Source organism: Bubalus bubalis, chromosome 19 (assembly GCF_019923935.1).
Source record: "Bubalus bubalis isolate 160015118507 breed Murrah chromosome 19, NDDB_SH_1, whole genome shotgun sequence".
NCBI lineage: Eukaryota > Metazoa > Chordata > Mammalia > Artiodactyla > Bovidae > Bubalus > Bubalus bubalis.
This window is the reverse complement of record NC_059175.1, coordinates 32,995,047-33,021,051: the sequence shown is the minus strand read 5'-3', so window position 1 is coordinate 33,021,051 and position 26,005 is coordinate 32,995,047. Positions and strand designations below refer to the sequence as shown.

At 40.2% G+C, this 26,005-nt stretch overlaps 1 protein-coding gene across 1 annotated transcript in view; it reads right to left on the bottom strand.

Moving 5' to 3' along the window:
* The window catches only part of PLCXD3 (phosphatidylinositol specific phospholipase C X domain containing 3), a 201,781-nt gene that overhangs the window by 1,398 nt on the left and 174,378 nt on the right, over positions 1-26,005 (bottom strand). The window lies entirely within an intron of this gene.

Below are 26,005 nucleotides of genomic sequence, written 5' to 3'. Positions count from 1 at the left end.
GGTGGGCTATAGTCCATGGGATCGCAAACAGTTGGACAAGACCGAGAGACTAACACTTGGAATCCATGAGGGATTTGTGCTAGGAATTACCACAGATACCAAAGTCTGTGAAAGCTCAAGTGTCTTACATAAAATGAAGTTGTAAAGTCAGTCCTTTTTATCCATGGTTTCTGCATTCAAGAATTCAACCAACCGAGGATTAATTTTTGTGGATATGGAACCCAAGCATATGGAGGGCTGACTGTAGTTACTATATCAGTCAATACTGGACTCCATCTTTGGAGAGCTCAGATGCCATGAGAATTTTTTTTTTTTTTTTTTTAATTTTATTTTATTTTTAAACTTTACATAACTGTATTAGATTTGCCAAATATCAAAATGAATCCGCCACAGGTTTACATGTGTTCCCCATCCTGAACCCTCCTCCCTCCTCCCTCCCCATTCCATCATGAGAATTTATAGTGAAATTTCTCCAGTAAGAAAACAACATTCTTGCACTCATTTTCTAGTTTGATATGGTGTGATTGCAAACCCTGGAGAACTATGGGTTAGTGAGGCCAGGGATGAGTATATGCACTTAGCAAACATTTATTACAAACCCACTATTTTCAGGAAATGTGCTAGATATTATAAATGGTCATACTAGTGAAACTCCCTGCATTTAAAGAGTGCATAGTTTAGTGGTGGACAGATGGACAAGGAAGACAATTTTAATATAGTACAATCAGGGCTCATCCTTTAAACTTATTTACTGATCACCTCTTCTATTCCAGACACCACTGAAGGCACTCGGAAAACTTGAGTGAGCATGGCAGATAAAAATATCTACCTGGGAGGAGCTTACAGTTTAATAAGGAAAGACAAATAATGAATAATAATCATAAATTAATTACACCATTTGATAGGAAGGAAGAAGTGCTATTAAAATGCAGCTAAAAAGGGAAGATTTGAAGTGTGCAGATAGAGAGGAGTGGAGCAGATTGCAACTTAAAATAGGGTGCTTACACAGGTGCATTGACAAGGGGATATTTGTGCAAGGGTTTGAAGGAGACAAGGGAGTTAGTCACGTAGATAGCCAGGGAAAACATTTCAGCTGCTGCCATAGCCTTAACTGGGTAGCATGCATAAACTTGGTAAAAGAAAGAGGAGACCCTTAAAAGATGAAGTTAGAGGAATAATAAGGAAAGGGGGGGCAGATGCTGGATGGCACTGTAGGCTCTGACAAGGGTTCTGAGTGTTACTTTGAGTGAAATGGGGAGTCTTTGGAAGATCTTGACCAGAATAGTGTTGTGATCTGACTTAATTATAAAAGATGATTCATTACCACAAGAGCACAGTGGAGAGTCACTTAGCCTTGTTTGCAAAATCAGGGTAAACTTTTCAGAACAGCACTCCCTGAATGTTGAGAGATTAGGAAGACTTAGCTGGGTGAAGGTGGGAATGGGGGATGGAGGATGATGTGGTGTATTTTCAGACAGAGAAAATAGCATTTATACATTCATTAACAGGGGTATGGTGTGCTTAGGACTAGGGCCTTTGGACAGACAGATCCAGCTATTAATAAGGATGCCATATCCTATGATAGCACATTGAAGAGAAACCACCATGACTTAAGCAGGCAGGAAGGGAGGTTGAGAAAGGGATAAATGAACCGAGGTCTTAGAGATGACAGTGCAATAACAATGAAAGAGTGAGGAAGTCCACGTGAATGTCAAATTCCTGGATGGGATGGAGAGAGAAGGAAAGATACAAAGGTGTGAGTGGAGAGATCGTGATGAAATTAAGAATCTCAAAGAAGCTATGAAATTTAAGGAAGCCTCAAAGTGCTGGAGAAATAAGAAGGGACCAGAAGACAGATGGTTTTCAGACTGTAAATTGACTTAAAGCTGTTAACCAGGGAAATAACATGCTTAGATTTGTGATTCAGAGAGTGCAGTTTGCCTTCAGTGTGAACAAATGCAGAGAAGAAAGCAAGACTAGGATCAAAGCTAATAACCAGAGAGCTGTGGAAGGAATCTAACCAGAGATAATGGGAACTTACATTGCAGTGGCCACAATAGATGTATTTGAAAGGAACTAAGGAGAAAAGGTGGCACCAGTGGTAAAGAACTCATCTGCCAATGCAGGAGACACAGGAGCTGAAGGTTTGACCCCTGGGTGAGGAAGATCCCCTGGAGGGGGAAATGGAAACCCACACCAGTACTCTTGCCTGGAGCATCCCATGGACAGAGGAGCCTGGTGGTCTATAGTCCATGCAGAGTTGAACACGACTGAAGTGACTGAACACACACACACACACACACACACACACACACACACGGAGATAAAAGGACAACATTTGACTGGTATGGGATTGGATATGATGGAGATGAAGAAAGAGGCCATGAATGCTGCCTAGATTTCTAGCAGTATTCTTGCAGGTGAGCATATCATCTACTAATTTTGGAAGGACAGGACTGAAGGCTTCCCAGTGGATGTACTAAGTTCAGTCCGAGATCTGTTGATTCTGAGGTGACTTTGGGACACATGAATTCAGATTTCAATTGATTAAGTACAGGTCTAATATATTCAGGACATAGAGCTGGTCAAGGGCTATCACATAAAAATAAAAGAGCTATGAGAGTGGATAAAATTACCGGGGAAGATTGTATAGAGAAGGACGAGTAGAGAAAATCTGAATATCAGCTACATGGGCAGAAAAGTTGATTCAATTAAAAAAGGAAGAATTAGGTATAAAAGTAGGATGAAAATCAGGAGCATATTGTATCATGAAATCAGAAGAAAAGAAAGTCATGCTCCTTTTGGTTTGTGAGGTTGAAGTACAGAATGTAATACAGTGCCTTTATCCAGATCTCATAAAGCACATCTAGCCAAACTTGACCCATCCAGGCAAAACTGAAATAACTGCCTTGGACTACATTAATCCTGTGGGTAGCACCTTACAAATTCTGATCCATGTTTTGCAGCATTTACCTTTGTTTGTTAGATACAGATAGAGGAGAACCCAAAAAGTGCTTCTAAAAGAGGATAGCGTGGACCCATTGCCGTCAGAAAATGGACTGGCAGGTGGAGGAATTTGGTCTTCATAGCAACAGTTTCTGAAGGGAATTCTATCTTGAATTAAAAAACTGTGGATCCCTAGAGCACAGACACAGGGGTTTCAAGTTCATCAGAGAGACAGATGCCACGGCAGTGTGTGTGCAGCCACTCGGGTCTGAATTCCATTACTTTCTCTTCTGGGCTTGCTCGGGCAGATGGCATATCTCTGCTGTGAACACAGTATCACCTTGGTATTTCATAAAAAGCAGACACTCTTTGGAAAAAGTATCAAACCAGTTCATTTCCTGGGAAGATGGTTGCTTAGCAGATACACTCACCTTGAGAGGTGAGAGGTAGTGAAGAGGGATACTGAGGCCGGTGCCAATTCTGTATTAGCTTTAACTGAGTAGTTGGTTTGCCAGATCCCTAGGGTACTAGGTTATGGAAGGTTCTTGAGCAACAAAATTCCCATCTGAGAACCATGACCATCATGAACACAGCAACTCAGATGCCTGCTACTACTCTAAGATTGATATTCCTGGGCCTGAATTTAGAATAACTAATTGTTATCCCCATGGAGAGATGTTAGGAGTGCTCTTCTCTGTTTCGCTATAAAATAGATTACTTTGAGGATTGATGAACTATCATTTTGGAATAGCTTGTAGTCCTCAGGTGAAATGAGTTTTACATTTAAAATGCCGCTTCTCTGAGTCATGGGAATATTTTTCTTTTTCTGTTCAGATATACTTTTTTCAAGTCAATATGATACCAAAAACAAAATAAGCAATAATGCCAAATTGAATCTCAAATACTCAGATGGACTTAAGTAGAATTATGTTAAACAAAAAGACTCAGTGTTCTAGATTAAAACAAACAAATGCTGTTGAAGTTACAATAATTATTTAGAGTGGCATTTCTTAAACTTTTAAAATTCTTTTCCCACCATAGAACCTTTAAAAATATTTTCCTTCCTCACTTTCTTTCTCAATAAAGTTTTAATACCACAGATAGACTTTAAATATGTTTATATATTGTTTGTATATTCCTGTACTTTTTACATAAAAAGAGCACATGTTTTATTTGCCCTCCTGAGAATCAATCCTTATATTAGATAAATAAATTGAAAAGCCTACTCTGGTGGTAATAAAATATTGTCTCAAAGCAATAATATTCACTGTATAAGACAAATTGGTTAATAAAGACCTACTATATAGTACGGGGAACTCTGCTCAATACTTAATAATCTAAATGGGAAAAGGATTTGAAAAAGAATAGATGCATGTATATGTATGGGCTTCCCAGGTGGCACTAGTGGGAAAGAACCCATCTGCCGATGAGGAGACATATAAAAGACAGGGGTTTGACCCCAGGGTCAGGAAGATCCCTGGGAGGAGGACATGGCAGCCCACTGCAGTATTCTTGCCCAGAGAATCCCATGGAAAGAGAAGCCCAACAGGCCACAGTCCATAGGGTAGCAAAGAGTAGGACATGACTAAAGAGACTTAGCACACAAACGTATAACTGAACCACTTTGCTGCTGTACACCTGAAACTAACAAAACATTGTTAATCAACTATACTCCAATATAAAATTTAAAAAAATAATTAAAGAAAAAACAAACTGGTTAAACTTTAATGTTTTAAAATCACCCATTCATTTATTTGGAGTTCCCTGATAGCTCATTTGGTAAAGAATCCGCCTATAATGCAGGAGACCCGGGTTCGATTCCTGGGTCAGGAAGATCCACTGGAGAAGGGATAGGCTACCCATTCCAGTATTCTTGTGCTTCCCTTGTGGCTTACCTGGTAAAGAATCTGCCTGCAATGGGGGAGACCTGGGTTCGATCCCTGGGTTGGGAAGATCCCCTGGAGAAAGGAAAGGCAACCCACTCCAGTATTCTGGCCTGGAGAATTCTGTGGACTGTATAGTCCATGGGATCTCAAAGGATCGATCATGACTGAGCCACTTTCACTTTCATTCATTCATTCAACAAAGATATATTGTACCTGCAGAAGACAGTGTTCTAGGTATAGCTCCTTAGAGCATTTTGGGGTTTGAACCTTTCTCACCTCTCTCTAAGAAAACATTGCTGTAGCCCTGCCCACACACTCTTCTTCTGTGACTTTTCTACACGGCAGTCACAATAACCTTTCTTAGAACTGAATGCATCATTCTCCTACATGAACAACTGCAGTCTCCTCTCATCGAGAAGATACACTCAGTTTTGAATCAGTCAGGGTGAGTCCCTGCAGCCTCCCTCACACACTCACCACACACACACCTCTCTTCAGCCTCTGGGCTAATTTGTTCTCTGGTAATACTGAAATTCTTGTGTTCTCCCAAACACATCCTGTGGTTTCATGCCTCAGTTTTTTTTTCAAGACTTCTGTCTATATGAAATACCATTCCTTCTTCAGTACCCTTCCTGGTCTAACTTCCACTTGCCCTTCAAGACTTGGCTGAGGCAGTATTTCCATCCTTTCAGTTCAAATCTGGGTGAAGAGCTCTCTTCTTGATGCTTTATACTCCTGAAGCACAGTCTCTAACTATACATTGCACGTGGCGTTCAGATGTTCCACTTCCATGCCTATTTCTAGCAGTGCTTGTACCCTTTTCAAAAAACAAAAATCATATTGTAGTCATCAATAGATCCTCTGTACCTACCACAATCCCTGGACCCCAAAAGGAAAATAACACATTTATTGAACTCAGATATTGAACTAGAAATCCTGGTCCCAGCTGTCTCAAAGTCCAACAAGCAAAGTGGAGGTGAACCAATCATGATAATACAATATGGTACAACAGACATGGGCATAGGAGTCTATGGGAGCATGTAGGTAAAATAATTTATTTCACTTGGGAGAAATTTAAGCAATGCATCACAAAATAGGTGACATGTTGAGCTTGGTCAAGATTCTTTAGATAAAGAAGCCAAGTATTTCAAGAAAAAGGAACAGCACATCCAGTCGAACATGGACTGTAGAGTAGATCACCAGAACTTACTTGTATAACTCAAACTTTGTACGTTTTACTCATTACTTCATTTCTCCGTCTCTCCAGCTCCTGGTAAACACCATTCTATTCTCTGCTTCTATGAAACTGACTATTTTTTGATTCCACATAGAAATGAGATTACACAGTATTTATCTTTCTGTGTCTGGCTTATTTCACTTAGCATAATGCCCTCCTAACAAAACAGTACTGTATCCTAAAATTTGCTAAGAAGGTAGATTCTATGTTAAGTACTCTTACCACACATATACATAAAAAATAATAAACATAATAAACGGTGCAGGAGGAAATTTTGAGAGTAGATGGGTATGTTTATGGCCTTAATGGTGATGGTTTCATGGGTATACATACTTATCTCCAAACTCATCGAGTTATATATTAAATATGTATACCAATTTTATCTATCAGACCTCGATAAAGTGTTTTGTTTTTAAGTATATGGGTATGAAAGAGATGGCATGATTAAGAAGGATGAGGTGACCAGAGAGTAGGTGCCACAGTGTGGGGACACTAGAGGGGTGACTGGAGAAGGGGAGGAACAGGAAGGTGTTTGGGACGGATTGTTAGGGGCCTCCTTTGACCTTGCACTCATCTCACACGCTAGTAAAGTAATGCTCAAAATTCTCCAAGCCAGGCTTCAGCAATATGTGAACCGTGAACTTCCTGATGTTCAAGCTGGTTTTAGAAAAGGCAGAGGAACCAGAGATCAAATTGCCAACATCTGCTGGATCATAGAAAAAGCAAGAGAGTTCCAGAAAAACATCTATTTCTGCTTTATTGACTATGCCAAAGCCTTTGACTCTGTGGATCACAAGAAACTGTGGAAAATTCTGAAAGAGATGGGAATACCAGACCACCTGACCTGCCTCTTGAGAAATTTGTATGCAGGTCAGGAAGCAACAGTTAGAACTGGACATGGAACAACAGACTGGTTCCAAATAGGAAAAGGAGTTCGTCAAGGCTGTATATTGTCACCCTGTTTATTTAACTTCCATGCAGAGTACATCATGAGAAACGCTGGACTGGAAGAAACACAAGCTGGAATCAAGATTGCCGGGAGAAATATCAATAACCTCAGATATGCAGATGACACCACCCTTATGGCAGAAAGTGAAGAGGAACCAAAAAGCCTCTTGATGAAAGTGAAAGTGGAGAGTGAAAAAGTTGGCTTAAAGCTCAACATTCAGAAAATGAAGACCATGGCATCTGGTCCCACCACTTCCTGGGAAATAGATGGGGAAACAGTGGAAATAGTGTCAGACTTTATTTTTCTGGGCTCCAAAATCACTGCAGATGGTGACTGCAGCCATGAAATTAAAAGATGCTTACTCCTTGGAAGGAAAGTTATGACCAACCTAGATAGCATATTCAAAAGCAGAGACATTACTTTGCCAACAAAGGTTCGTCTAGTCAAGGCTATGGTTTTTCCTGTGGTCATGTATGGATGTGAGAGTTGGACTGTGAAGAAGGCTGATGCTTTTGAACTGTGGTGTTGGAGAAGACTCTTGAGAGTCCCTTGGACTGCAAGGAGATCCAACCAGTCCATTCTGAAGGAGATCAGCCCTGGGATTTCTTTGGAAGGAATGATGCTAAAGCTGAAACTCCAGTACTTTGGCCGCCTCATGCAAAGAGTTGACTCATTGGAAAAGAGTCTGATGCTGGGAGGGATTGAGGGCAGGAGGAGAAGGGGATGACAGAAGATGAGATGGCTGGATGGCATCACTGACTCGATGGACGTCTCAGTGAACTCCGGGAGTTGATGATGGACAGGGAGGCCTGGTGTGCTGCGATTCATGGGGTCACAAAGAGTTGGACACGACTGAGCGACTGAACTGATCTTGACCTGTGGAGTCAGAGCTTCCCCTTACACTCTCTCAGGTTTGTTCTTGATTTCGTCCAAAGAAGAGTTCTTTGATTTTCTCATGCAAATAAGAATCTAATATTAATTCCATAGTAAGTCTTCTGCCTAATGACACTGAAACTAGTATTCAAGACCTCAGGAAGTTTCCTTAGGAAGTTCTCAGATTGCTATGAGATTTTAAAAAGCCTTCATTCACTCACTCATTCATTCATCACATTAGCTCCACCATTATAACCAAAAAGTTGCTAGCAGAAATTTGAATAGCATTCACTAATATTATGAATGAAAATATTTCTTAGTGAAATTATGCAGCCTGAAGAGATGACTAAATTCTCTTTGAATCTGTATGTTAATATTTCAGGATCTATTTATGGAATAGTCTCTTTTGGTTTCCTATAGTCACACAGAAAAATGTGACTATGCAAATATTGCAGTGCTGTCTTTAAATGCCTCTCTTTTTCTTAATCTCTCATTTTCATTAGATTCTGGATTTATACTGTGGATTTACACTGCTTATTCACAAGAGCTCACTGACTACCAGGAGAATCACATCACTTCAAGATAAATAAAAATATACATAAAATCATAGTCCTAATGTTAAACATAGAGCCAGATCATTTCTGCTCAAGTCTCAGCATCAGCATTAATTATGAGCAAGTTGATTAACACTCTAAGCCTCAGTTTTGCCATCTATCAAATGGGCGTATTAATGAGGATTGAAGTAGTTAGTGCATATAAAGTGCTTAGATGAATGCCTAGCTCTCTATATGTGGCAATGTATTGAATAGTCAATGAATTACAACCAAGGCAATGCTCTGCTCCAGAGTCTCAAAGAAGGAAGTCAGCAGGGAATTCTGAGAGCAGCATTCAGCCACTGTACAGGGGGATGTAAAAATGAGCCTATGGGATTTTTTCCCCCTAACATTCACCATTTTCTAACAATGACAGAAAGCAGGTGGGGGAGATGGCCTGGTGTAAAAGGGCAAGACTGGTGATGAGACTTGAGGGAAGTATCCTTGAAAGTGTTTTCTTTGGGGCACACAATTATAGGAAAAAAACAAAGTACACTTTCCCAATCATAGATTCTAATTTAGGTTAGCAAAAGAACAGATCCAGAACCAAAATTTGGTACAGGAAGCCTCACGGCTCTTCTCCGGAATATGGAGCTCTCCTGAGGAAAGGCATCTTTAGACAGATTGCAGGCTCCTTGGAAACAGGCAAGTCTACAGGAATCAGAAAACCTTCCTCCAAGGAAGCAATGGGAGGAGAGCGATGTGGGAGCCAGAGGCCTTCTCATGTGCTGGCTTTGAGAACTGATTTTGAAAAGACTTACAGGAAAAAATAAAGAAATTGGAGGTGCTAAGTTCAGTAACCCTCGATGTGCTGACCTTGACTTATTAATTCATGTGAGCTTCCTATTTAGGGTGCTTCAATCACCGCTTTTAGCACAAAGATAAAACTTCTTAACTGTTCTATTGTTAGAACAATGGCCGGCGGCTCCTGTAGTCTCACTTCTGTCGCTCTTCCCCACTGAATTCTAGACACAGCCTCAGTCTTGCTTATCTTGACCAGACTAATTTTCCCCAGGGAATTTTGTAAATGCTGTTTGATTGTTGTTAGTTTGCTATTTTGGTTTTTTTTTTTCACCAAGAATACCTTATCTTTCCTGCCTCTTCACTTGATCAACTCACTCACTTCACTTTCAGGAGATAGTTTAAATGTCACTGCTTCAAAGCACTAGACAAAATTGTAATTATATTTATGTGTTTGATCAGTACCTCTCTCCGATTAGACAGCAATGACTTTGAGGACAAAGATTCTCTGTTTTCCTACTGTTTTAGCCCAAGTGCTTAGCATAGCACCTGGCATAGACTAAGTACTCAATAAATACATATTGAATAAATAGGTTTTATTTTTAGAAATACCTTTCAAAGGATAAAGTTTATTAGAATTAAACTTAATCAGATTTCTTTATGTACTATCAATTTATTATTAAATTATTAGTTTTAATTTCTTCTCATTTAATTAGATTTAAATGTGTTAGGAATCCATGTCAAATTCATATTCAAGTGTGTGTGTGTGTGCGTGTGTGTGTGTGTATGTGTATACATAATACTTTTACAACAAATGCATTTTATATACACTCCTCTAAATTCTCTAAACTTCTGTATTTTGTGGTTATGAATGAACAATTGTGGATAATAAAACACATGCATCTTTCAGTGAATTTTATTAGAATATATTTAAGCTTCAATGAAATGTTTCTTTTGTTGAAATGAATACAATCTCTGAATTAAATTATTAATTTTTACAGAAAGTACAGGAAATGGCAACCCATTCCAATATTCTTGCCTGGAGAATTTCGTGGACAGAGGAGTTTGGATGGCTACTGGCCATGGGGTTGAAAAGAGTCAGACACAACTGAGTGACTCTCTCTCACACACACACACACACCATTTTTACAGAACTCTCTGATGCCCTTGGAAATAAAGATTACAATGAAAATGTCAGAGTCTTGTTACTGCCTTTCCCAAACCCAGCCTCTGCTGAGAAATGGAGGCCTCCCTGATCTGCAAAATTTAAAATAATGATAACAGGTCTTTCTTCCCCTGGGCAACTGAGTCACCCAGGACCAACTAATTAAAATCAAGTCGGACATATTTTAAAATGTGATTTCTTGTCAATCTGGCCATTTCTAAAAGCTTAGAAATTTCACTTGAAAATGTAAAGAGAAAGATGAAACAAAAATAAACTCTTTCCCCAAAAGGTTGGCATTTCATGCACTGAATCATACAGTGATAAAAGGCAAGGCCTTTGCTTCTGTAGGTTTAAATCCCAGACAGGGCTTCAAAACAACCTCAGGTAGACATATCATGCAAAGACGGAAACAATAAAGGACAGAACTGGTATGAACCTAACAGAAGCAGAAGATAATAAGACGAGATGGCAAGAATACACCGAAGAACTATACAGAAAAGATTTTGATGACTCAGATAACCACGATGGTGTGATCACTCACCTAGAATCAGAAACCCTGAAGTGTGAAGTCAAGTGGGCCTTAGGAAGCATCACTACAAACAAAGCTAGTGCATGTGATAGAATTCCAGCTGAGCTATTTCAAATCCTAAAAGATGATGCTGTGAAAGTGCTGCACTCAATATGCCAGCAAATTTGGAAAACTCAGCAGTGGCCACAGGACTGGAAAAGGTCAGTTTTCATTCCAATCCCAAAGAAAGGCAACACCAAAGAATGTTCGAACTACTGCACAATGGCACTCATCTCATTCGCTAGCAAAGTAATGCTCAAAATTCTCCAAGCCAGGCTTCAACAGTACGTGAACTGAAAACTTCCAGATGTTCAAGCTGGATTTAGAAAAGGCAGAGATCAAATTGTCATTATCTGTTGGATCATCGAAAAAGCAAAAGAGTTCCAGAAAAACATCTACTTCTGCATTATTGATATGCCAAAGCCTTTGACTGTGTGGATCACAACAAACTGGAAAATTCTTGAAGAGATGGGAATACCACCTTACCTCACTCCTGAGAAATCTGTATGCAGGTCAAGAAGGAACAATTAGAACTGGACGTGGAACAACAGACTGGTTCCAAATTGGGAAAGGAGTATGTCCAGGCTGTATATTGTCACCCTATTTATTTAACTTCTATGCAGATTCCCTGGGTCGGGAAGATCTCCTGGAAAAGGAAATGGCAACCCATTCCAGCACTCTTGCCTGGAAAATGTTATGGCCAGAGGAGTCTGGTAGGCTACAGTCCATGGGGTCGCAAAGAGTCAGACACAACTGAGCGACTGAACTGAACTGAGACAGACAGGTGTGTCTCAGAGACGGTAACCTGCATGAAGAGCACAGGAGCTGCTATCACACCAGGAATATTGGAGGGCTGAGTGACACTCGCCTTCACCCTAACCATTCAAGCTGCTTCCAGTTTTCAAAGGGACAGATTCCAAGTCCTCAGGAAGACAGGGGAACCATCTCCCCTTCCTCCCTTGCCTGGAAGCTTGTTAGTTTAATTTGATTTTGTGTTTGTTTAACAAAAAGTAATGCAGTAAAATCAAAGCAAAAGATGCCATCCGTTTCATTTGATGATGGCAACTGGAGCCCTTTTTTTATTGTAGCAGGGAAGAAAACCGTTAAAAAGCCATTTTCAATTAAAATAAGATCATATAAACTGCAAGAAGAAGGGCGTTTAGAGTTCCCAAAGTGTGCTGTGTCCTCAGGAGCATCGTTCACTCCAGTCCCTGTTTCAGAAGAAGTCATAAACCAGAAAAACGAATGTGAGCATGGTCAGCCCTCAGTGGAGCCCCAGATGCCGGGGGACTATTCTGTCTGCTGATTTTCTAAAGGAGAGAAGGAAGAAAGAAAGCTTTGTACACTCTAGACAAAGAGTCCCTTCAGTGTATTGATAAGATTTAGATTGCCAGGAGGCAGACAGTGGGTTTTCTTTCAAGGGTAGTATCTCAATATAATGAAGACTTTTGTGTGGGATCAAGTGTTCTCACCCCACAGACTCTTCCTGGGAACCACATAGCCCCTCATTCAATGCCAATGCTTGGGAGAATTCAGGGACTCACAGCTCAGAAGAGATTTACTTTATTCAAAGTTTACAGTTTCTATTTATTGGCACCCGCCTGTCCTTTCTCCCCTTTGGAAAGATTTCCATTTGCAAAGAAAAAGCTGCAGCTGAATTTGTGCAGAAAGGAAGTTTTAGCGTTTCTGATTTTGCCTGGAACAAATACATCAAGGACTATCTAGGTTTATCCTTTCACTCTCAACCATTCCCAACTTGGGATTCCAGGATCTCAGGATAGCAGAGATAGTAATGCCAACAGCCACGAAAGAAATTGGTCACACATGAACTGTGGTCACTCACATTCACTGAAAGGTTGCCCTTTACTATTGGCAGAATCATTTTATCAGTTCAGATTTACTATTGACTATTTGTGGGTTTCCAAGGAAAACCATTCAATATCACAGTAATCCAAGTCTATGCCCCAACCAGTAACGCTGAAGAAGCTGAAGTTGAACGGTTCTATGAAGACCTACAAGACCTTTTAGAACTAACACCCAAAAAAGATGTCCTTTTCATTATGGGGGACTGGAATGCAAAAGTAGGAAGTCAAGAAACACCTGGAGTAACAGGCAAATTTGGCCTTGGAATACAGAATGAAGCAGGGCAAAGACTAATAGAGTTTTGCCAAGAAAATGCACTGATCATAACAAACACCATCTTCCAACAACACAAGAGAAGACTCTATCCATGGACATCACCAGATGGTCAACACCAAAATCAGATTGATTATATTCTTTGCAGCCAAAGATGGAGAAGCTCTATACAGTCAGCAAAAACAAGACCAGGAGCTGACTGTGGCTCAGACCATGAACTCCTTATTGATAAATTCAGACTGAAATTGAAGAAAGTAGGGAAAACCACTAGACCATTCAGGTATGACCTAAATCAAATCCCTTATGATTATACAGTGGAAGTGAGAAATAGATTTAAGGGCCTAGATCTGATAGATAGAGTGCCTGATGAACTATGGAATGAGGTTCATGACATTGTACAGGAGACAGGGATCAAGACCATCCCCAGGGAAAAGAAATGCAAAAAAGCAAAATGGCTGTCTGGGGAGGCCTTACAAATAGCTGTGAAAAGAAGAGAAGCGAAAAGCAAAGGAGAAAAGGAAAGATATAAACATCTGAATGCAGAGTTCCAAAGAATAGCAAGAAGAAATAAGAAAACCTTCTTCAGCGATCAATGCAAAGAAATAGAGGAAAACAACAGAATGGGAAAGACTAGAGATCTCTTCAAGAAAACCAGAGATACCAAAGGAACATTTCATGCAAAGATGAGCTCGATAAAGGATAGAAATGGTATGGACCTAACAGAAGCAGAAGATATTAAGAAGAGATGGCAAGAATACACAGAAGAACTGTACAAAAAAGATCTTCACGACCAAGATAATCATGATGGTGTGATCACTGACCTAGAGCCAGACATCCTGGAATGTGAAGTCAAGTGGGCCTTAGAAGGTATCACTACGAAAAAAGCTAGTGGAGGTGATGGCATTCCAGTTGAGCTATTCCAAATCTTGAAAGATGATGCTGTGAAAGTGCTGTACTCAATATGCCAGCAAATTTGGAACACTCAGCAGTGGCCACAGGACTGGAAAAGGTCAGTTTTCATTCCAGTCCCAAAGAAAGGCAATGCCAAAGAATGCTCAAACTACTGCACAATTGCACTCATCTCACATGCTAGTAAAGTAATGCTCAAAATTCTCCAAGCCAGGCTTCAGCAATATGTGAACCGTGAACTTCCAGATGTTCAAGCTGGTTTTAGAAAAGGCAGAGGAACCAGAGACCAAATTGCCAACATCCACTGGATCATGGAAAAAGCAAGAGAGTTCCAGAAAAACATCTATTTCTGCTTTATTGACTATGCCAAAGCCTTTGACTGTGTGGATCACAAGAAACTGTGGAAAATTCTGAAAGAGATGGGAATACCAGACCACCTGATCTGCCTCTTGAGAAATTTGTATGCAGGTCAGGAAGCAACAGTTAGAACTGGACATGGAACAACAGACTGGTTCCAAATAGGAAAAGGAGTTCGTCAAGGCTGTATATTGTCACCCTGTTTATTTAACTTCCATGCAGAGTACATCATGAGAAACGCTGGACTGGAAGAAACACAAGCTGGAATCAAGATTGCCACGAGAAATATCAATAACCTCAGATATGCAGATGACACCACCCTTATGGCAGAAAGTGAAGAGGAACTCAAAAGCCTCTTGATGAAGGTGAAAGTGGAGAGTGAAAAAGTTGGCTTAAAGCTCAACATTCAGAAAACGAAGATCATGGCATCCGGTCCCATCACTTCCTGGGAAATAGATGGGGAAACAGTGGAAACAGTGTCAGACTTTATTTTTCTGGGCTCCAAAATCACTGCAGATGGTGACTGCAGCCATGAAATTAAAAGACGCTTACTCCTTGGAAGGAAAATTATGACCAACCTAGATAGCATATTCAAAAGCAGAGACATTACTTTGCCAACAAAGGGTCGTCTAGTCAAGGCTATGGTTTTTCCTGTGGTCATGTATGGATGTGAGAGTTGGATTGTGAAGAAGGCTGAGCGCCAAAGAATTGATGCTTTTGAACTGTGGTGTTGGAGAAGACTCTTGAGAGTCCCTTGGACTGCAAGGAGATCCAACCAGTCCATTCTGAAGGAGATGAGCCCTGGGATTTCTTTGGAAGGAATGATGCTAAAGCTGAAACTCCAGTACTTTGGCCACCTCATGCAAAGAGTTGACTCATTGGAAAAGACTCTGATGCTGGGAGGGATTGGGGGCAGGAGGAGAAGGGGACGACAGAGGATGAGATGTCTGTATGGCATCACTGACTCGATGGATGTGAGTCTGAGTGACCTCCAGGAGTTGGTGATGGACAGGGAGGCCTGGCATGCTTCGATTCATGGGGTTGCAAAGAGTCGGACACAGCTGAGCGACTGATCTGATCTGATCTGATTTGTGGTTTATTGGAAGTTCTATGGGAATTCTGCATGCTTTTAATTTTAACAATGGAGACATGTTATTAGTTATAAAATGTACATTTATTAAGAGAAGATGGTCTCTGTGTGGGGAAATGGTATACAAGACTATTTTCTAAAATTGAAGTGTATATAACTTATATAAGTTAAAGGTGTACAATATAGTGATTCACAGTTTTTCAAGGTTATACTCCATTTACGGTGGTGGTTTAGTCACTAAGTCATTTCCAACTCTTGTGACTCCCTGGACTGTAGCCCTCCAGGCTTCTCTGCCCACGGGATTTCCCAGGCAAGAATACTGGGTTCAGTTTCCATTTCCTTCTCCAGGGAACCGTCCCAACCCAGGGGTCAAACCCACATCTCCTGCATTGCAGGTGGATTCTTTAAGTGAGCCACCAGGGAAGCCCATCCTCCATTTATAGTTATTACTGAACAATGGCTACCTTTCCTGTGTTGTACAATATATCCTTGTAGCTTATATTATACATAGTAGTTTGCCCTTCTTACTCTCTCACCTCTATATTGCTCCTCTCCCCTTACTTCTCCCCACTGGTAGCCACTAGTCTGTTCTCTATATCTGTGAGTCTGCTCCTTTTTTATTATATCCAGTAACTTGTGTTTTTTAGATTCTATATATGAATGAAATCATACAGTATTTGTCTTTCTTTGTTTTATTTACCTCACTTAGCACAATACTCTCTAAGTCCATTCATGTTGTTGCAAATGGAAAAAATTACATTCTTTTTCATGGCCAAGTAGTGTTTAGTTCCACCAAAAAGGACAGAAATGGAAAGGACCTAACAGAAGCAGAAGATATTAACAAGGGGTGGCAAGAATACACAGAAGAATTATACAAAAAAAGGCCTTAATAACCTGGATAACCATGATGATGTGGTCATTCACTTAGATACAGACATTCTGGAGTCTGAAGTCAAGTGGACCTTAGGAAGCATTACTATGAACCAAGCTAGTGGAGGTGATGGAATTCTAGTTGAGCTATTTCAAATCCTAAAAAATAATGCTGTGAAAGTTCTGCACTCAATATGCCAGCACATTTGGAAAATTCAGCAGTGGCCACAGAGCTGGAAAATGTCAGTTTTCATTCCAACCTCAAAGAAGGGCAGTGCCAAAGAATGTTCAAACTATTATACAATTGCACTCACTTCACATGCTAGCAAGGTAATTCTCAAAATCCTTCAAACTAGGCTTCAAAAGTACATGAACTGAGATCTTCCAAATGTTCAAGCTGGATTTAGAAAAGGCAGAGGAACCAGAGATCAAATTGCCAACATTCACTGGATCATAGAAAAGGCAAGATTATTCCAGATAAACATCTACTTCTGCTTCATTGATGATGCTAAAGCCTTTGACTGTGTGGATCACAACAAACTGTGGAAAATTCTTCAAGAGATGGGAATACCAGGCCCCCTTACTTGCCTCCTGAGAAATCTGTGTGAAAGTCAAGAACCAATAGTTAGAACTGGACATGGAACAATAAACTTGTTCAAAAGTGGGAAAGGAGTATATCAAGGCTGAATATTATGACCCTGCTTATTTAATTTCTATGCAGAGTATATCATGCAAAATGCTGGGCTGGATGACTCACAAGCTGGAATCAAGATTGCCAGAAGAAACATCAACAGCCTCAGATTTGCAGATGATACGACTCTAATGGCAGAAAGTGAAGAGGGACTAGGGAGCCTCTTGATGAGGGTGAGAGAGGTGAGTGAAAAAGCTGGCTTGAAACTTAACATTCTAAAAATGAAGATCATGCCACCCAGTCCATAACTTCATGGCAAATAGAAGGGGGAAAAGTGGAAGTAGTGACAGATTTTCTTTTCTTGGGCTCCAAAATCACTGTAGAGGGCCACTGCAGCCATGAAATTAAAAGATGCTTGCTCCTTGGAAGGAAAGCTATGACAAACTTAGACAGTATATTAAAAAGTAGAGATATCACTTTGCCAACAAAGGTCTGTCCTATCAAAGATATGGTTTTTCCAGTAGTCATGTGTGGACATGAGAACTGGACATAAAGAAGGCTGAGTGCCAAAGAACTGACGCTTTTGAATTGTGGTGCTGTAGAAGACTCATGAGAGTTCCTTGGACTGCATGGAGATCAAACTAGTCAATTCTAAAGGAAATTCAATCCTGAATATTCACTGGAAGGACTGATGCTGAAGCTGAATATCCAATACTTTGGCCACCTGAAAGAAAATGCTGCCTCACTAGAAAAGACCCTGATGCTGTGAAAGACTGAGGGCAGAAGGAGAAGGGGGTGACAGAGGATGAGATGGTTGGATGCCATCACTGACTCAATGGACTTGAGTTTTAGCAAGCTCTGGGAGATAGTGAAGGACAGGGAAGCCTGGCTTGCTGCAGTCAGTGGGATCACAAACAGTTGGACAAGATTTAGGGACTGAACAACAAGAATGACATATTCCATTGAATATACACCACATCTTCTTTATCCATCCATCTGTAGAGATTCTTGATGATGAAATCCTGAAAACTATTAGTCCTCATTATGTTCATATATTCCCTCTCAGTTTTAACAAATTTTACTGGGTACCAAGCATGTGGCATTTGCTGAGGTGGGTACAGGGATGAATCCAACATGGTCCCTGCCTTAATTATGGGACTAATTCTGGAAATACCTGAATTGTTATGAATAGAAATTGCTTAATTGCTCTGAATAGACTTGCATGAAAACATTGGACAATAATGTCCATGTAGCCTCATTCAGCCTCATGAACTGGCTGCTGGCCTGTTTCTTAGCACACTTTACAATTCCAAATGGAAATAGTTTATGGAATCTTATAAATTCATAAGTCTAAGTAAACTCTACTCTTTAAGGATTCATAAGTGAGTTAAGTGAGTATTTATCAAGTTTTGATGCTGCTGCTGCTAAGTCACTTCAGTCGTGTCCAACTCTGTGAGACCCCATAGACAGCAGCCCACCAAGCTCCTCCATCCCTGGGACTCTCCAGGCAAGAATGCTGGAGTGGGTTGCCATTTCCTTCTCCAATAAAAATGAAAAGTGAAAGTGAAGTTGCTCAGTCGTGCTGACTCTTAGCGACTCCATGGACTATAGCCTACCAGGCTCCTTGGTCCATGGGACCCTCCACACAAGAGTACTGGAGTGGGTTGCCATTTCCCTCTCCTCAAGTTTTGATGAACTGCCTATAATCAATACAGTGGCAGTAGAAAGAATAAGAGCTTTAGAATTAGACAGAGCCTTGTTTGAGTTACTAATAATATGTGACCTTGAGAAAGGCTGTGTAATCTCCTGATGCTCAATTTCTTCACTGCAAATGGGGATAAACATGGTATGTAAATCCTAGGATTTTCACAAGAATAAAACAAAGCAATACAAGATGGACAGGTGGTAGAAAATAGACATTAAGAGAGAGGACTTTGAAGAAGACTGAGTTCATATCCTGACACTCTCACTTCCATTTGTGTAACTTTAGTCAAGTCACCTAAACTTTTCTAGCTTCAGCTTCCTCATTTGTGAAAGGGAATGAAAAGAGTAAATTAAGTGAAAGTGTTAGTCACTTAGTTGTGTCTGACTCTTTGTGACCCTATTTTCTTTGTAACCTGCCAGGCTCCTCTGTCCATGGGATTTTCCAGGCAAGAATACTGGAGTGGGTTGCCATTTCCTTCTCCAAGAAGCATAAATTAATGTGGAGGTTAAATAGAACAACATTAAAAAAACATTTAATATAATACTTGAGATATAAGAACTCAATAAATGACGGCTGTTAGTCTAGTCTTAGTGTTCATGCTTGAAGTAACTAGTACATTGTAGACTGTAAATAAAAGTTAGAAAACTGCATTTTTCCTACGTTTAGATTATTGAAGGCAAATGACTGGAAAAGTTAATAGATGTGTGGTGCCTGTTGTGAAGAGTGGCCCAGAAACTCCTTTTCAGACTGAGAGTACTCATCTCAACAAGTGCTAGGAATGTTGTTTACTATCAGCTCTCAGCTGAGTTTCTGCCTGAGAATTGCCCGCTGCTAAAGAGTTAATCATACCAGTCAAGGTCACACACCACTCTCTGGGGACAACCAGCATCTAATGACTGATCTTTGGGAAGGGTGCAATATAAGCACTTGCCTTAAGGCAGCACAACTCAGAAGGTTCATCCCAGCTCCAGAGCTTCCTATAGGCTTGGCTAAGACCTCGTGGTGACTGTATCAAAGCCCAGTTCTGTCTACTCAATCCTCTTCCCTTCACTTGCCCATAGGGATGGATTCCAAGGGAACTCCAGAATAAAAATGCACACAAATCTCAGAGAATTAGGGTCTATTTCTTGGGAAATTTAATCTCTAAGTCTACAATTTAGGTGGCAAGAAATTCTGCAATCAGTAGACTCTTACCCAAATAAGAATCAGGAATAGACTTTGGTAACCTTAAGGAGAGAGAGAAACTAAAATTACATTTCCACTTCTCTCAAGCCAACAGGGTAGGTCTTAGGCTGGTTTGAGGGTATTTTTTTGGAGGCAGTGTGGGAGACGATCATCTCAGGAAAGCTTCCTTTGTGCTTAGGGCCACGTACTGTGCAGAGTCATGTGGAACCTTTATATCCTCTGGCACAGCAGAAAGGCCACCAAGTCTAGACTACTTATAAATAGTGACCACATAGTCTTACATCAGTCACCTGTTAGGATTTCCCTCTGGATACCATTATGCTAAGAATAATGTATCAAAAGCTCAGAAGATGTAAACTTACTTCTAAAGAAAACAATTGTTATGGTCAGTCTAATGGGAGAGTTTTTCAAATCCAAATTGCCCAGTAGAAGCTGGGGTGGGGGGCAAGCTGGTATTTATTACATTATTGCAGGCTTTTGTATATTGTACTTTGTGCATCTCCATGTCCCTGACACGTTCTTTCAAAGATGAATGTAGCATCCAAATCAGATGTTCAATTCTTTTTTAAGTCAAATTCAGAGATTTTTCATTCCTTAGAGAAAATGCTAACAGGCAGAATGAACACAAACAGAATTTAATTTGATCATAATATCACAGGTGCTAATGTGTCAGTGTGCCTATGGACCCATGTAATCATGCACAATTATGAGGGGGTGATTTCTTTGGCCTTTCCCTTTTAATCAGTGACAACTGCAGGTGCAAAGGGTAGAGGAATATGTCATTTGTTCTGCAAGAGAATAAGATTCATTATGCTGTTAATTCTATAATTTCCTCCTGACAGCGGTCTTACAAAGTCAGAGTCTTTTAATAGTACCAAAAGAGTGCAAAATCTCGAGTCAATTAGTCTGAGAAGAGTGTTTTCCATTGTTATCTATTGGTTATGCTTTTGGGAAACTGTGTTACCTGACACTTTAAAAATACTCTGCTTTAGTATTCTTTCACAGCATGGAAAATTCCTAGGAACTTAATAACATACAAGGAATATTGCCAAACCATATTGGTGCCATATATGTATCTTATTTGTTAATGTACTGCCGTTTTCCTTGTATATTTCCTCTTTGCCACATTTAGAAAAGCACCAGAGGATATCCAGTTTGAAAATATCCTTAAGATGTTCATAATCACTGACTACATTCTCTAAAAATATGTTACCCAGAGTTCCATGCTACAATACTTCATAAGCTAAATGAAAGACATTCCTAAGACAAATAAATACTCTTTTGGTAGAATAAATTTAGGTAATATTAAAGCCTCTTTGATGTTCACAATAGATATAGTAGCATATTAAGTGTATTACCATGCTAAGGACATGGAGATGTTATTGAAATAAGAATGTATTTCCCTATTATCAAAGTGGCATTTTCCAAACTTATTTGACCCAAGAATAGTCTCAAAACTATTAACACACAGGCATGCACACACAAACACACCTGTTTCGTTTCTTCCCACAAACTATCAAAAGACATCTACCATTCCCAATGTTCTACAAAACACTGTTCTGGAATTATTGTAGGAGAGCATGCTTTTCAAAGGCTTAACTCTGCTGTATATTTCAGGGACTTGAAATTCTCACAGCCTCTTAAGTCAAACCCTCCCATCTTTGGCTTGCTCCCACTATTAGAATTCTTTCTGACCACCAACTAGTCTTTCTTCGGTTCACCCAGAACAAGATTATCCCTCTGTGACATGGTATTCCTTTAAATATTTGCAAATGATTGGGATCCTCCTGCCCCACTATCTGCATCTGCCCTTCTCCATCTTTAACATCTCATTTTCTTTCCTTTAGATGATCAATTAAGAACTTTCTTATGGTCCTTTCACTCCCTTCTGAACATTTCACTTTGTCTTATCTATACTCCCTCCAAAAGAGGTACCTCTGGAAAATCATGCAATTTTCTAACTTGGGTAGAGAGTATCACAGAGTATCTCCACCCTTATTCTGGGTACTATGGCTCCACCTAAGATTCTTTTGACTATTTCTCTATTCATGTTTCCCAGTCATTCCATCATCATCTTTTGGGAATTCTTTAACAGCTTCTTCTGAAGCAAGCAGGAATGTATTAGGCAGTACCCCTCAAGCTCTACTTCTAGAAGAGTCAACACCAGCTTGTTTTCTTATGTATTCTTCTTCCTCTTGAGTTCCAGAAATCTCTCTGTCACCAAAAAAGATACCAAGTGTGCATGAGGTACGGTTCCACTAGAAATGTAAGAAAAGCCTTCAAGAGTTGTCTGAGACTAGATGGTGCTGGAGACTAAAGTAATGCAGCAGATGAGAAATATGGAGGTCTGGATTTTCTAGGAAGTAGCTCCAGCTGGCAGTAGCAATGGTGTTGTTAGGGGATGTTAGACATCCAGGTGAGTCTCCTCTGGGTTGTTTTAGAGTAAGGATGGCAACGAATACAGAGAAATGTATTTTTCTCTGAAACTTGAAGTCATATATGCATGTAAATATTGGGCCATGTAACTTATCTTACTGCCTGCTTGAATCTGCACTTAGTGAGTACAGAAGCAGGGTCTGGTCAAGTGACATAATGACAATAATGCTGCCCTTCCTCACTGCAGTTTTAATTAAGTCATTAATTACCTAGCTATTGATTCTAAAGTCATTGAGCATAGAATGCACCACATAAGGGGAGCATTATTTGCAACTGTGTCTGGTTATATTTTAGGGCAGCGTTTGACAATGTGGTCCTACAAGCACTTGCTTTACTTTTCTTCTTAATTAAAATCTCCCTCACATTTATCTAGAATGCAATCAAAATAATTCCTAGAAAGGTGAAATAAAATACTCCCTCATGGCAGACCATATCCAGTCCTGGATGATCTCATGGGAGGTTTTCAGGGTTGTTACAAGTCTTTACAAGTTGTTATAGGATTGCTTCTGACTGGAATAGAAGGAAAATCGCTGGCCATAAAGCAGGCCAAAGGAGCCTTCAGGTGGGCACATGTAGAGCTGTTGGAAATTCAGAAAAGAGGCTCTGGTGTGTGTGTGCATGTGTTTTCTGGAACCTCGAGTTCCAAAATTCTATAAAGTCACATCTTCAATTGCATTAACTGCATGTTTTTATATAGATGCTGCTCTCCTAAATCCTTCTGTCAGCAGTACCTCTGTGAGATATCAATAATAAGATACAGAGACTTCCCTGGTGCTCCAGGGGCTAAGACTCCATGCTCCCAATGTAGGGAGCCCAGGTTCGATACCTGGTCAAGGAACTAAATTCAACATGCTGCAACTAAGAGTTTGCATGCCGTGGCTAAGACCCAGCAGACAAATAAAGAAATAGCCAAGTAAATAAACACTAAAAGTAGAAGAAGTAGACTCATTCAGAGAAGGCAATGACCAGCAGGCACGACAGTCAGCCTTACATCAAGGTATTTGCCTGCAAATGAATTTTGAAAATGACTACACAGTGTCCTGAAAACAGATAACATGATCTTTATGAAACAACTTAATTAAATAACTAATATACTGAAATAACAAAATTACCCTAGAGGCAACAAAATATATGATATATCAGTTCAGTTCGGTTCAGTAACTCAGTCCTGTCTGACTCTTTGCAACCCATGAATTGCAGCACGCCAGGCCTCCCTGTCCATCACCAACTCCTGGAGGTCACTCAGACTCACATCCATCGAGTCAGTGATGCCATCCAGCCATCTCATCCTCTGTCATCCCCTTCTCCTCCCGCCCCCAATCCCTCCCAGCATCAGACTCTTTTCCAGTGAGTCAGCTCTTTATATGAGGTGGTCAAAGTACTAGAGTTTCAGCTTTAGCATCATTCCTTCCAAAGAAATCCCAGGGCTCATCTCCTTCAGAATGGACTGGTTGGATCTCCTTGCAGTCCAAGGGACTCTCAAGAGTCTTCTCCAACACCACAGTTCAAAAGCATCAATTCTTTGGCGCTCAGCCTTCTTCACAGTCCAACTCTTACATCCATACATGACCACAGGAAAAACCATAGCCTTGACTAGACAGACCTTTGTTGGCTAAGTAATGTCTCCGCTTTTGAATATGCTATCTAGGTTGGACATAACTTTCCTTCCAAGGAGTAAGTGTCTTTTAATTTCATGGCTGCAATCACCATCTGCAGTGATTTTGGAGACCCCAAAAATAAAGTCTGACACTGTTTCCACTGTTTCCCCATCTATTTCCCAGGAAGTGATGGGACCGGATGCCATGATCTTCGTTTTCTGAATGTTGAGCTTTAAGCCAACTTTTTCACTCTCCACTTTCACTTTCATCAAGAGGCTTTTGAGTTCCTCTTCACTTTCTGCCATAAGGGTGGTGTCATCTGCATATCTGAGGTTATTGATATTTCTCCTGGCAATCTTGATTCCAGCTTGTGTTTCTTCCAGTCCAGCGTTTCTCATGATGTACTCTGCATAGAAGTTAAATAAGCAGGGTGACAATATACAGCCTTGACGGACTCCTTTTCCTATTTGGAACCAGTCTGTTGTTCCATGTCCAGTTCTAACTATTGCTTCCTGACCTGCATACAGATTTTTCAAGACGTAGATCAGGTGGTCTGGTATTCCCATCTCTTTCAGAATTTTCCACAGTTTCTTGTGATCCACACAGTCAAAGGCTTTGGCATAGTCAATAAAGCAGAAATAGATGCTTTTCTGGAACTCTCTTGCTTTTTCCATGATCCAGCGGATGCTGGCAATTTGGTCTCTGGTTCCTCTGCCTTTTCTAAAACCAGCTTGAACAACTGGAAGTTCATGGTTCACATATTGCTGAAGCCTGGCTTGGAGAATTTTGAGCATTACTTTACTAGCGTGTGAGATGAGCACAATTGTGCGGTAGTTTGAGCATTCTTTGGCATTGCCTTTCTTTGGGATTGGAATGAAAACTGACCTTTTCCAGTCCTGTGGCCACTGCTGAGTTTTCCAAATTTGATGGCATATTGAGTGCAGTACTTTCACAGCATCATCTTTTAGAATTTGAAATAGTTCAACTGGAATTCCATCACCTCCACTAGCTTTGTTCGTAGTGATGCTTTCTAAGGCCCACTTGACTTCACATTCCAGGATGTCTGGCTCTAGGTCAGTGATCACACCATCATGATTATCTTAGTCATGAAGATCTTTTTTGTACAGTTCTTCTGTGTATTCTTGCCAGCTCTTCTTGATATCTTCTGCTTCTGTTAGGTCCATATCATTTCTGTCCTTTATCGAACCCATCTTTGCATGAAATGTTTCCTTGGTATCTCTAATTTTCTTGAGGAGATCTCTAGTCTTTCCCATTCTGTTGTTTTCCTCTATTTCTATGCATTGATCGCTGAGGAAGGCTTTCTTATTTCATTGATAGTAATATCATTTATCCAAAAGTCATAAAATCACATGAATGCCAAATGTTCTCAGTCTCTCAGTCCTAGGCTAGAAGTACAAAGATTGAATGTATTGTTTTCTACTCTAGATTGGGAACTTTTCTTTCAAACAACTGGAGTCCAAATTTGAAAAGGAACCCACAAAGGAAAGTCACTGGGAAACTGGACAGAAGCCCCTGCAATGGGCACTGTCTCAGAGGGCTCTATGGGCCAGCTGCCCCTCAGGGTTGTGAGCCCTGCCCTCGGGGGACAGGCTAAGACAGAGCAGAATCGTCTCCAAGGTGTAAAAGTCTCTCTGATAGGGAACTATTTCAGAGGGCCAGTGCTATTTTCAAGTTAAAGAATTAATGAACACTTTTCTACTAAGAGTTGAAATCCATTGGAAAGAACCTAAAGAATGTTGCTTCTAATTTCATTAGGAATTCATGTCACACTGGAAGTCATTAAATAGAAGTTAATTAAAAATATCTTCAAATGTATGGCTTTCATAGCTACTAATAATAGAATATAGTTTATAACAGGTTTTATTCCTGGTATTCAGTTCTGTTTTAGGGGATGAAAAGGGTTTTGCTATTTAGAAAACAAACAGAAACCTTTGATAATATCCACCAAAGTAAGGCATTTTACATAACTGTAAAAGATGCTGCTGCTAAAATACTCCCCATTTTTGAATGATACTCATTACTATTTCCATAAAGGTCCATAATGATGATTTACTTTGGTGGCTCAGTGGTAAAGAATCTGCCTGGCAATGCAGAAGATACAGGAGACTC